General features: G+C 45.6%; 1 long non-coding RNA gene across 1 annotated transcript in view; it reads left to right on the top strand.

Moving 5' to 3' along the window:
- The window catches only part of LOC119298932, a 14734-nt gene extending 9788 nt beyond the window's left edge, over positions 1 to 4946 (top strand). The window contains exon 3 of the long non-coding RNA XR_005146035.1: positions 4897 to 4946. This is a non-coding gene — a long non-coding RNA (uncharacterized LOC119298932). The remainder of the gene's footprint in view (positions 1 to 4896) is intronic.
- Positions 4947 to 14193: the final 9247 nt, after the last annotated feature.

Below are 14193 nucleotides of genomic sequence, written 5' to 3'. Positions count from 1 at the left end.
TTCCCGGTGGGGGTGGATGAATAGGACCCCATGGTGTTGCCTCTGGATGAACAGGACCCCGATCGATCGAGCCGGTTGAGGCTGGATGAAAAGGACCCGGTGGAGGGCGGATGAACAGGACCACCCCGTGGAGGGCTGGATGAACAGTAGATGGTGCAGGGCTGGATGAACAGTAGCCCGTGGAGGGGTGGTTGAACAGGAGCCCATGGAGAGGGCTGGTTGAACAGTAGCCGGTGGAGTAGCGCGCGGTGGAGGCATGATGAACAGGAGCCCGTGGATGAACAGTCACAGGTGGAGGCTGGAGGAGGTCGACGGTGGATGAACAGTAGCCCGTGGAGGTTGGAGGGGGTCGATGGTGGAGATGAACAGTATCCCGTGGAGTCCCGTTTTGCGGTACGCCACACCCCTCCCGATGAACATGACCCCCGTTTCGACCATAGAGCTCCAATACAAGTCCGTTTCCTCCGTTTTGTGATAAGCCACACCCCTCCCGATCAACAGGACCCCCGTTTCGACCGTAGAAGGTCCGTTTCCTCCGTTTTGCGGTACGCCAGACCCCTCCCGATAAATAGGATCCCGTTTTGAACGTGGTCGGTCAAACACAAGGCCGTTTTCTCCGTTCTACGGTACGCCAGGCCTCCTTTCCATCGGGTGTTCCGTCCAAGCCCTCCCGATGAACACGATGACGCATTCCGTTCCGACCTAGCCGGTTGGCTCCTCATGAACACGACGACGATGCAGTTTCTCCGTTCCGACCCAGCCATGTACACGAGCCCTGGCCATACGTATGCGCGAGTAGGCATTCGAGACCCCGCCGTATGTACGTACATGGCCGTATTTTCTTTCTTGCACACTGGCCGCTATACGTATGTGTACATGCTACGTGCGCGCCTCTACTATGACACGTGCGCCTCTACATCGACCAGTATGTACGTACACGTTTGCGACCAGAATGACAACGCTACGTAGCTTCGACCAGATGGGTCCCGACTATCAGGCACTTTCTTGCGTGCGAAGATGTAGCTGGTGCGTCCCAGCAGTTAGGGGGCGAATCTTTTTTTGCTCGGACACACTTCCTTGCGTGCGCAGATGTAGCTAGTGGGTCTCAGCAGTAAGGGGGAAACTTTTTTTGCAAAATACGGTGGCCCGTCCGGTGGGTCCCCGTTGTCAGTGGAGGAATAATTATTTTGCGCGTAATAAGGAGGCACTTCCTTGATGCGGCCGTGGACCCAGCTGTCAACCTCTCCACGTACAGTCCACGTCCGATGGAAGCCGTTCCTTGACCACGTTGACCACGCCGCGCCGAGAGCACCAGGGCGGTGGATGACGGCGAGGCCTAGGAAGGGGACGACGCGGAGCCGGGGAAGATGCGGCAGTGGATGCCCACGCGTAGAGGAGTATGAGGGTTCACTGATTCGCTGCGGTGTGAGGCTACCGTCGCCGCAGAATAATAGGGGTGTGGGTGAGTAGAGGGATGGCCTGGCTAGCGGTGGGAGTAGTAGGGGGTGGTGAGGCCTCCATCGCATCACAGCCGGCCATGGGAGGCAGGAGCACGAGGCACGACTGGCGCTGGTTTGGGTGGCTGGAGCAAGAAGGCCAGAGGTTGAAGAAGCACTACGGCCATTGGATGGACATCGTACGATCACTGGAGCTAGAATCGTGCATATTGACTAAGTTGACAAAGCCCTCCGTCCCCGTCAAATTAGTAGGCCCACAAGTCAGCCTGCCACTATACTGGGTCCCAACTAGCAGGGGAGTATTCATTTTTTGTGCGTAATAAGGAGGCACTTCCTTGCGTGCGAAGATATAGCTGGTGGGTCCGAGCTGTCAGCGACGGTAACGTTGTTTTCGCGAAATACAGAGGCCGTTTCGGTGGGTCACAGATGTCAGGCGGAGGAATCATTATTTTGCGTGTAATAAGGAGGCATTTCCTTGCATGCGGCCATGGACCCAGCTGTCAGCCTCTCCACGTACAGTCCACTTCAGATGCATGTCGATCGTTGACCACGTTGACCAGGACGCGCCGAGAGCACCAGGGCGGTGGACGACGGCGAGGCCTAGGAAGGGGACGACACGGAGCCGGGGAAGACACGACAGTGGATGCCCACACATAGAGGAGTATGAGGGTTCACTGATTCGCTGCGGTGTGAGGCTATCGTCACCGCAGAATAACAGGGGGTGTGGGTGAGTAGAGGGATGGCCTGGCCAGCAGTGGGAGTAGTAGGGGGCGGTGAGGCCTCCGCGGCATCATAGACGGCCACGGGAGGCAGGAACATGAGGCACGACCAGCGCTGGTTTGGGCGGCTGGAGCAAGAAGACCAGAGGTTGAAGAAGCACTACGACTGTTGGATGGACATCGTACGGTCACTGGAGCTAGAATCGTTCATATTGACTAAGTTTACAAAGCCCTCCGTCCCCGTCAACTTAGTTGGCCCACAAGTCAGCCTCCCACTATTGTGGGTCCCAGCTAGCAGGGGGAGTATTCATTTTTTTTGTGCGTAATAAGAAGGCACTTCCTTGCATGCAAAGATATAGCTGGTGGGTCCGAGCTGTCAGCGGCGGTAACGTTGTTTTCGTGAAATACAAAGGCCCTTCCGATGGGTCCCAGATGTCAGGTGGAGGAATCATTATTTTGCGCGTAATAAGGAGGCATTCCCTCGCGTGCGGCCGTGGACCCAGTTGTCAGCCTCTCCACGTACAGTCCATTTCAGATGCATGTCAGTCGTTGACCATGTTGACCATGCTGCGCCAAGAGCACCAGGGCGGTGGACGATGGCGAGGCCTAGGAAGGGAACGACACGGAGGCAGGGAAGACTCTGGCAGTTGTTTCTCACGCGGAGGGGAGTATGACTATACGAGGGTTTACTGGTTCGTCTGCCGTCGTCGGAGAATAACAGCAGGTGTGGTGAGTAGAGGGATGACTAGGCCAGCAACGGGAGTACGGTGGAGCGGTGAGGCCTGCGCGGGAGCATAGCTGGCCGTGGGGAGGAGGGAGCAGGCAGTACCGCCGGCGCTTGTTTGAGCGCCTGGAGCAGGAAGAGCAGAGATTGAATAAGCACGACGGCCGTTGGATGGACATCCAACAGTCACTGCTTGTGCATCAACTTTTTTTTAGGAAAGCCTCAAATCCGTGAAAAACATCATACAACCCATCTGTCATTATTCTTAATAATTTACAACCCATTTGCTAATTCTTAAGGTTTTTTTGGAGCCCACATTTTTTTTGTTAGCATTGCAGCCCATATTGTAGCCACAGTTAAAAATATATATGAAATTTTTGCATATTTCGGTGCGGTCCGAACTATTTTTAATATCGAAATTTCAAGTCACATTCAAACTGATTTTAAAAATAAATGTATATCAATATAAAATCCAACAAATTGTCCACGCATAAAAATCAATACAATTTAAAATCTCGAAATGATAAAAAAGAAATTTGAAATTAATTACCGGTTTGATGTGTTTTAAAAATGTACGACTCATTTCTCATTACTGATAGGCCATTTTCTCGGCCAACCGAATGAAGCTCTCCTCGTCTTGAAATATTTGCAGCCCAACAGGCGTGACAAAGCGACTTACATGGAAAATCACAAAAAACTGGGTTGTGGCTGTGGACCCAGCTGCGGTCGTGGACCCAACTGTCAGCCTCTCCACGTACAGTACTCTTCCGATGGAAGTCGGTCGTTGACCACATTGACCACGCCGCGCCGAGAGGACCAAGGCGGTGGACGACAGCGAGGCCTAGGAAGGGGACGACGCGGAACCGGGGAAGACGCGGAACCGGGGAAGACGCGGCAGTGGATGCCCACGTGGAGAGGAGTACGAGGGTTCACTGGTTCGGCTGCGGTGTGGGGCTGCCGTCGCCGCAGAGTAATAGGGGGTGTGGGTGAGTAGAGGGATGCCCTAGCCAGCGGTGGGAGTAGTAGGGGGCAGTGAGGCCTCCGCGGTATCACGGCCGGCCATGGGAGGCAGGAGCACGCGGCACGACCGGCGCTGGTTTGGGCGGCTGGAGCAAGAAGACCAGAGGTTGAAGAAGCACTACGACCGTTGGATGAACATCATACGGTAACTGGAGCTAGAATCGTTCATATTGACTAAGTTGACAAAGCCCTCCGTCCCGGTCAACTTGGTAGGCCCACAAGTCAACCTCCCACTATGCTGGGTTCCAGCTGGCAGGGGGAGTATTTATTTTTTTGTGCGTAATAAGGAGGCACTTCATTGCGTGCGAAGATAGCTGGTGGGTCCGACCTGTCAGCGGGGGGCACGTTTTTTTCGTGAAATACAGAGGCCCTTCTGGAGGGTCCCAAATGTCAGGTGGAGGAATCAAAGACTTGAGAAGGCGTACAGAACAAGCTAGTGTACCAGTAAAGAGACGTTGCTGAGTTTTAGAAAAAAGAGAGACGCGCTCCTGTAGCTGCTTCGAATCCAAACCTAGAGTATGACTATATATGGTGCTATGCTACTCTACAAGTAATAATGAAACTGATATATCCAATGTTCGGTTCTCCTCTTCTCTACTTACTCTGCCTAGCATCAGAAGCTCTGGCCGCAGCAACCATGTCCGCTGGCTGCTCGTCCACCTGCTCTTCAGCACACAACAACCAAATATGCGCCAAGTCGCCACCCATACCATCGCCTGTGGGTCTCATCACACCCCGGCCGGCACGCGCACCGCAGCCGGTTGCTCATCGCAACCCGCTGCCGTTGGTGTGGTGCCACTGCTGCAAATCACGCAGAGTCATCCGTCGCGTCTCAACCACAATCCTCAACCCTGGGCGAGTCTTCTACAAATGCCCGAATCATGGGGTAATAATATGTTTAAGTGTTGATCTGCTGCTTTCAATTGCTGATTTTTTTAATAGTTTGGTTGATGAGCTTCCAATTTGATTCGTGCAGAAAAGGAAAGATTCATGTGATTTGTATTTCTGGGAAGTTGCTGATGTGGGGGAGTGCAACTACATTAATTATTTGGTTAGCCGAGGAATCCCAATACCAGCAGGTTGGGGTGTTGAACAAGTACAAGTAACTGAAGGAACGACAGAAGAGGAAGATGCAGAGCAGAAGGTTAAAGATGCAGTTCCTCTGATCAACACCAAGCAACAGCTGCTGAATGGCCTTGACAGCAATGAGGAGATGAAAGAGCTTGTGAAGATAATGGGCAAAATCGATGTTCTCTGTAGGATGATTGTCTCTTTATTTGCAGTGTATGTAGCACTCGTGATGTATTCAGTGGCTATGATATGAACACTTTGCTAAAACTAGTAATGAATGAAGCCTGTGTAGCAGGCTCGGCGTAGTGTTGTGAACATCTAATGATTTCTATTAACGGAAATCAGGGGTATCCCCTTTTGCTCATAAATAAATAAATAGTAGAGACTCTTTTGGTAATAAATAAATAAATTAGCAGAGGCCCTGTCGGGTCAACTTTGTTCTCATTCGAAGACGTTGAGAAAATTGCAGTCCAACAGCAAATTATGTCATCAAATTCAAGTTTCACAGCCAAATATGAGTACAACTAAACAACAATGTCATCATGTTTTAGTCATCATACAATCACCAAACACAAATCAACATACATAACAAGTGATGTTCTCACAGGAAAATACTAAACACCATGTTCATCAGGTTTCAGTTGTCATAGCAAACACAATTTCACATAGTAGATAAGAAAACATCTTCTGACAGGCAAATACGACAAAAGCAATGTAATCATCATCCGCAGCAGCATCAACATCTTCGCCATGTGTATCAGTCTGAATCGTAATTCCCCACGGTGTCATCTTCTTCTTCGTCCTCAACGTCCTCCAACGTTGGCTTCTTCTTGATCAACTCTTGCATGTCCACATCACGACAGACAATCTTTTCGCCGGCGTCATTGACGTGATGGTTCTCAAAGATATTAGGAACATCTGTGTTATCTTGTACATCAGGAGCAGTGTAAACATCATCTTGTTGTGCAACTTCATTAAACGAATTCCTCTGCTCAAACCTTTGCAATACTCTCCAGTCATCGCTACGTGCAAATGTGTCTTCCAAGAAAAATATTTGTGTTGCTTGATTTGCCAAAATAAAAGGCTCGTTGGTCTGGTACGCCGCCTTGACATTGATGGATTTTAAATAATCATCAGCTATGGGTTTTGCGATCCTGGAAAACAGGTTATACCAACAACATCACAACAGAACCACACACCAATGATCCTCGAAACTGGAGATATACTGCAACTGAACAATGTCTGTTATGTTAGCATACATTTCAGTTGTCTCTTTGTCATACGTATCCGTGCTCATGATGGCACTTTTTTGTGTCTTCGTGCCTTCGTCTCATGCAAGGGTGTTGTAGCGCACATCTCCAACAACGCAAGATTCATAATGTCTTACCCGAGTATCAGACCCATTGCTAGTGAGTAAAGGGCATCATCAACTGCCTGCCCATCCTCCCGCATCTTCTTAAGCTATGGTTAGAAAATAGATAAGCCGATCATCTTATGTACTCAATATATTACAAAAACTGATAGTGCAATTCAAAAGCTTACATGGCTCTTGAACCATTTTGCAAATCCCGCCATAACCAGTTTGTCAATGTTTATTGGATTTTGCGGCAATAACTCCTTTTTGTAGATGCTGCACAACATAGTGATCGCGTCAAACATCTAAATATATAGGAATGTGCTGCAAGTTTAGTAGATTACGATGTATAAGCTGCAGTACTTAGCACTTACTTGATATAAGGTAGTATCTCAGGACAGTTATTCAACACATACCAAACCATTTTGTCCAAATCTTTAGGTTTGTCCTCTTGTCGACTCTTCCCTGTAACTCGAATAGAATAATCGAAAACATTGAGCCCGGGATTGTCTTCATCCACCTCTTTGCTAAGCTGATCAGCTGTTTCAATGTATTTTGAGCAGAATGTCAAAGCTTCTGTAGCAATGTAGACCTCTGCAATGGAACCCTCGGGTCTAGCTCTGTTTCTAACACAACCCTTGAAAATGCCTAGCCGCCTTTCAATAGGGTACATCCAGCCATACTGTATTGGACCTCTAAGTAGTGCCTCATCAGGTAGATGAACAACCAAATGCACCATCACATCAAAGAAGGCTGGAGGATATATCTTCTCAAGGTTGCATAGGATAGTTGGTATCTTGTCTCTAAGACGCTCCAAAACATCTATCCTGATATTTCTACTGCAGAGTTCCCTGAAGAATTGTCCCAACTCTGCAACTGCTTTGTATAGGTCAGGGCGGCCCAATCCTATAAGGATAATAGGTAAAACCCTTTGAAGTAGGATGTGGCAATCATGAGTTTTCAACCTTGTACCTTTTTTCCATCTGCACCGACTCTCCTTTCAGGGTTGGAAGCAAATCCATGTGGGAATCTCACACGTGACAGGACCTCACAGAATTCTTTTCTTTTTACCTTGTCCAAGACGTACACAGCTGGTGCCATATCCCGTGGTTTACCTCCATCTTGCACCTGCAAATCCTGTCTGATACCCAGGTGTGTCAAATCAATCATAGATTTTAAGGTATCTTTCGTCTTGCCTTCAATATTAAGAAGTGTGCCGATAATGCTGTCACATATATTTTTCTTGATGTGCATCACATCAAGATTATGCCGCAGATCCAAATCTTTCCAATACTCCAAGCCCCACAAAGTGGACCCTGCGGGTAAACAATAATCTCTCTTCTTCCCTGCCACGCTTCCTTTTCCTGCTACCATTACCAGGATGGTTTCCTGGTGTAATATGCCTGACCTTCTCTAATTCCACTTGCAACTCATCAGCGGTGAGCCTCTTTGGCGCATCACGGTTTTCATGTTTTGCATTGAACACATGTCTTTGGTATTTTCTAGGATGCGGCTTGTCCTTGGCAAGGAAATGACGGTGTCCAATGTAACGGATCTTGCTAAGTATTGCGTATGACAGCGGATTCCTGTCACAATGAACACATGCATTGTAACCATGTGTCGTTCTCCCTGACATAGTGCCCAAAGCCGGATAATTATGGATGCACCAAATTATAATAGCACACAGAAAGAAATCAGCTGGTGGGCTGCTATAGAGGGCTCGAGTGAGAACACCCCTCCATAGCTGTTGAAGTTCCTCCACAAGAGGCTCCATGAACAAATCAAAATCCTTTCCAGGACTTTTTGGACCTGGGATGAGCAAGGCCATCATGTAGTTTGATTCTTTGGTGCATACATTTGGAGGCATGTTGTAAGGGATAACAAGCACTAGCCACATGCTATACGTGGCGCTCTGGTGGCCAAATGGGTTAAATCCATCTGAAGCTAAGCCAAGTCTAATGTTCCTCGGGTCAGCAGCAAACTTTTCGTGTTTCTGATTGAAGCTTTTCCACTCACTACCATGTGATGGATGGCTCATTACATTCTGATCTCTGTACTTCTGGTTCCTAGAATGCCACAGTACATCCTCTCTTGTTTCAGCATCATGAAACAACCTCTACAATCTTGGTGTAATTGGAAAATGTCTCAGAACATTATGAGGAATCCTCTTCACAGCATCGCCATCTTTCCATCTTGATGATTTGCATTTCGGGCATTCACTTAAGTTGGCATAATCCTTCCGGAACAGAACACAATTATTCTTACAAACATGGATCATATCATATCCAATTCCAACTGCACGGAGGAAATTCTTCATTTTACTGTAGGTGTGTGGCAGCTCAGACGCATTTGGGAAAGCTTTGTGGAAAGCAGCCAACATCACATCGAATGATTTGTTGGTCATCCGCTCAGATGTCTTCACCTGAAGAAAGGTGACCGTAGCTGAGAATACTGACAACTTATTTCCTGGGGTGACAGCCACATTGCATTGTTCCAACATGCGGGGCCACCACTTTTCTTCTGCAGGTGAAAGTTCACGGAATGCACGAACATTTCGTAGCATTGTTTCAATGTTGGTCAAACTCACTGGCTCCGCCACCACCTCCTCCTCCTCCTCTTCCACCTGAGCATCAGGCAGATCAAGATGGTGATCTGCTGCTTCCACGTAGTCAATAACATTGACGTTCACAGCTTCACCATGATGAACCCACCTAGTATATGTGACCGACATCCCATACAATTGTAGATGATTTTGCATAGTTGACTGGGGTCTTGTAACTGAATTCATACAACTACTACACGGGCAGAGCACATATGATTTCGGACCATCGTACTCAGCTCTGATAAAGTTCATGAAGTTTTCAACCCCCTCGACATATGCAACGGAGAATATTTGAGCAGAAGTTATCCAAGTCCTGTCCATCTATTAGACATACAAATTAGTTCTTCTACTAGATGTTACCAGAAAAAGATATATGCTTTTTTATGAGGTCTAGAAAAAAATACGTAGGTCGATGTCTAAAGCTATGGCAAGATATTTGGACGAGCAGATCTAAGTAACGAAATATATGTAAAGCTAATTCAGCAAACAAATTTGAGTGCTAAATTATGGCAGGCTGTTTCAGCAGTCAATAAGGCCGAGCTCACATCCATCGAACTATCGAAGGCCATCACAACAACAAAGATCGAGTATAAAACGGTGCAGAGCTATTTCACCTAATAGATTGGCTACTAGACCATGGCAATCTACGTCACAATAAATATATGGCAGGATATTCTAGCAACTAATCAGCCTTGGCACGCCATCTCAGCTAAGCAAATTGAGTGCAGAACAGGGCAAGGAAGCTTCTTAAGCAGAGCATATTGACTGTGAACTAGTACTTCGGCAAACAGTGAAATTAACAACGTCTATCAGCTAACATTCAGCGCTACACCGACATGCACGGGGCCTCAGTCTAGAATGCGCGTACCGTGGGAGAAGCTGACCACCGTGCGTCTCCACACGAACGTCACCAGCGGTGGCGGCGCTGACCGCCGTGCGCCTCTACAAGAACATCGCCAGCGGTGGTGGCGCGGCTAGAGGACGGCAGTCTACGAGAGCGTACTGTGGGAGCGAGAGGATCGTCGTGCGTCCCCCTCGATGAACCACGACACCGACGTATTGGTGCGGTGGGGAGGGCGGCTTTGGCGGAGCGAATGGAGTGGAGGGGGACGGGGGGAGGGGGGTTTGGGGAATATTATTGGCTAGTTGGTCGAAGGGCAGTTGAATCTAGGATTTGGGGGGAATTTTTGGGTGGGGGAGGATTTTCACGCGGTGGGCGGGGGGAGTTTGGCGCATGGCCGGTTTCTCCAAGTGTAGTCCCACGTGTCAGTCAAGAGGCAAGCCGAAGCGTGTTCCATTTGCGTGAGCCGTGTGCAGGACCGAACGTGTGTGGGGTGCAATGCGACCGCGACAGGGGTGCTGTGAGTGTACCTCCTTTTTTACTTTTAAACTAGGTACTTCGCTTCCTAAAAAAAACTTGTTTCTTCGCGCGATCCATCGATACTACTACTAGTAATCCAGTAATCCCAACTAAAATGGCGCGGCCAGGTCTTTTCCCGCGCGATATGCTGGGAGGTTGGTGATACGTCTCCAACGTATCTATAATTTTTGATTGTTCCATGCTATTATATTATCAACTTTGGATGTTTGTGGGCTTTATTATACACTTTTATATCATTTTTGGGACTAACCTATTAACCCAGAGCCTAGTGCCAGTTTCTGTTTTTACCTTGTTTTAGGGTTTCGAAGAAAAGGAAAATCAAACGGAGTCCAATTGACCTGAAACTTCACGGAACTCATTTTTGGAAGGAAAGAAGCCCAGAAGACATGGAGTGCACGTCAGGGGACCTTCGAGGAGGCCACGAGGTAGGGGGCGCGCCCACCCCCCTAGGGGGCGCCCTCCACTCTCGTGGGCCCCTCGTGGCCCCCCTGACGTACTTCTTCTGCCTATATATCTCCATATACACTAAAACTTCCAGGGAGCACAATAGATCGGGAGTTCCGCCGCCAGAAGCCTCCGTAGCCACCGAAAGCCAATCTAGACCCATTCCGGCACCCTGTCGGAGGGGGCAATCCCTCTCTGGTGGCCATCTTCATCATCCCATTCCAACGGATTGATTGGAAAGAATAACTTTGAGGTGGTTTCGTACCCTACCATAATCTCTTCGTTCGTTCTCCGCTATTAGTGACTTTGGAGTGACTCTCTGTTGCATGTTGAGGGATAGTTATGTGATCCAATTATGTTATCATTGTTGAGGGAACTTACACTAGCGAAAGTATGAACCCTAGGCCTTGTTTCAACGCATTGCAATACCGTTTACGCTCACTTTTATCATTAGTTACCTTGCTGTTTTTATATTTTCAGATTACAAAAACCATTATTTACCATCCATATACTACTTGTATCACCATCTCTTCGCTGAACTAGTGGACCTATACAATTTACCATTGTATTGGGTGTGTTGGGACACAAGAGACTCTTTGTTATTTGGTTGAAGGGTTGCTTGAGAGAGACCATCTTCATCCAACGCCTGCTACGGATTGATAAGCCTTAGGTCATCCACTTGAGGGAAATTTGCTACTGTCCTACAAACCTCTGCACTTGGAGGCCCAACAACGTCTACAAGAAAGAAGGTTGTGTAGTAGACATCAAGCTCTTTTCCCGGCGCCGTTGCCGGGGAGGTGAGTGCTTGAAGGTATATCTTTAGATCTTGCAATCGAGTCTTTTAGTTTCTTGTTTTATCACTAGTTTAGTTTATAAAAGAAAACTATAAAAAATGGAATTGAGTTTGTCTCATACGCTTCACCTTTTTAATATCTTTCCTGAGTATGATGGAAAGGATAATTTTGCTCAAGTGCTAGAAGAAGAAATCTATAAAATGTTTGGCACTAAATATTTGAATGATGAGCATGATTGCAATGTTGTTAGTATGAATTCCTTGAATATCCATGATGCTAATGATATGCAAAGCCACAAGCTTGGGGAAGCTATGTTTGATGAAGATGATATTTTTTGTCCCCCAAGTTTTGATGAGCAAATTTATTATGATGAAAGCATGCCTCCTATTTGTGATGATTATATTGATGAAAGTGGATTTGGAGAGGTCATGACTTTATTTTGTGATGAACCCACTATTCCGGAGGAGGTTCCAATTGATTATGAGAACAAAATTGCTATCTATGATGATTATTGTGATGACCTGTATGCTATTAATAATAATGATAAACATGAAACATGTAATAATGATTTTAGTTTTCAATTGGATTATGCCTCACATGATAGTTATTTTGTTGAGTTTGCTCCCACTACTATTCATGAGAAGAATTTTGCTTATGTGGAGAGTAATAAAATTTCTATGCTTGTAGATCATGAAAAGAATGCTTTATGTGATAGTTATATTGTTGAATTCATTAATGATGCTACTGAAAATTATTATGAGGGAGGAATATATGCTTGTACGAATTGCAATAATATCAAGTTTCCTCTCTATGTGCTTAAAGTTTTGAAGTTATGCTTGTTTTACCTTCCTACGCTAGTTGATTATTGTTCCCACAAGTTGTTTGCTCACAAAATCCCCATGCATAGGAAGAGGGTTAGACTTAAATGTGCTAGTCATATTCTTCATGATGCTCTCTTTGTATTTCAATTCTTATCTTTTATGTGAGCATCATTGAAATCATCATGCCTAGCTAGGGGCGTTAAACGATAGCGCTTGTTGGGAGGCAACCCAATTTTATTTTAGTTCCTTGCTTTTTACTCCTGCTTAGTAATAAACAATTCATATAGCCTCTGTTTATATGTGGTTTTACGCATTTAATTAGTGTTTGTGCCAAGTAGAACCTTTGGGAAGACTTGGGGGAAGTCTTTGCGATCATGCTGTAAAAAACAGAAACTTTAGCGCTCACAAGAATTGCTTCCATTTTTTATTGGAGAGTGATATTTAGTTAATTATTTTTGCATATTATTAATAGATAAATTCCTCAGGTCCATAAATTTATTTGCGAATTTTATAAGTTCCAGAAATATACGTTTGATCCATATTACTACAGACTGTTCTGTTTTTGACAGATTCTGTTTTTCATGTGTTGTTTACTTATTTTGATGAATCAATGGCTAGTAAAAGAGTTTATAAACCATAGACAAGTTGGAATACAGTAGGTTTAACACCAATATAAATAAAGAATGAGTTCATTACAGTACCTTGAAGTGGTGTTTTGTTTTCTTTCGCTAACGTAGCTTACGAGTTTTCTGTTAAGTTTTGTGTTGTGAAGTTTTCAAGTTTTGGGTGAAGATTCGATGGACTATGGAATAAGGAGTGGCAAGCGCCTAACTTGGGGATGCCCAAGGCACCCAAAGGTAATATTCAAGAATATCCAAGAGCCTAAGCTTGGGGATGCCCCGGAAGGCATCCCCTCTTTCGTCTTCGTTCATCGGTAACTTTACTTGGAGCTATATTTTTATTCGCCACATGATATGTGTTTTGCTTGGAGCGTCAATTTATTTTGTTAGTATTTGCTTGGTTTTATTTATAACAATGTTTTTCATCTTTTATTTCAATAAAAGTGGCATTGATAGCCTTTACTATGCCTATTTTAGAAGTCCACATGTTGCTGTTTGAAAATAGAAAGTTTACCGTTATTGCAATAATTCCCTAGAAAAGTCAGAATGTGATACAATGTTCAAACCTTTTTCATATTAAGCTCTGATAAATTTAATACAGTGGGAATTTTCTTTCATAATTTTTAATGCTAGGTAAGTATGGATGTTGCTGCATTCTTTACAGACTGTCCTGTTTAGGCAGATTGCTGTTATGTTTGCATTGTTTGCATATGTTTGCTTCTTTAATAATTGTATTTGAGGATAGGACTATTAAATATGCAGACGCATTTAGTATGCAATGTTGAATAATAATTTTAGTGATTTGCTACAGTAGAGTATGATAAGGTTTTGGCAATGGTTTATACTAACTTATCTCACGAGTCCTTGTTGAGTTTTATGTGGATGAAGCTTTTGAGATTTAGGGAGACCGTGCTATGAGAGGAATTAAGGAGACACAAAAGCTCAAGCTTGGGGATGCCCAAGGCATCCCAAGATAATATTTCAAGAGGTCTCAAGCATCTAAGCTTGGGGATGCCCGGTTGGCATCCCACCTTTCTTCTTCAACAACTATCGGTTAGTATCGGTTGATCATAAGTTTTTGCTTCTTCACATGATGTTTGCTATTCTTAGATGTCATTTTATTTTGTTTTGCTTTCTGTTTGAATAAAATACCAAGATCTGAAATTATTAAATGTTAGAGAGTCTC

This window comes from Triticum dicoccoides, chromosome 5A, assembly GCF_002162155.2.
Source record: "Triticum dicoccoides isolate Atlit2015 ecotype Zavitan chromosome 5A, WEW_v2.0, whole genome shotgun sequence".
Taxonomy (NCBI): domain Eukaryota; kingdom Viridiplantae; phylum Streptophyta; class Magnoliopsida; order Poales; family Poaceae; genus Triticum; species Triticum dicoccoides.
This window is presented reverse-complemented; position numbering and strand designations above follow the sequence as displayed.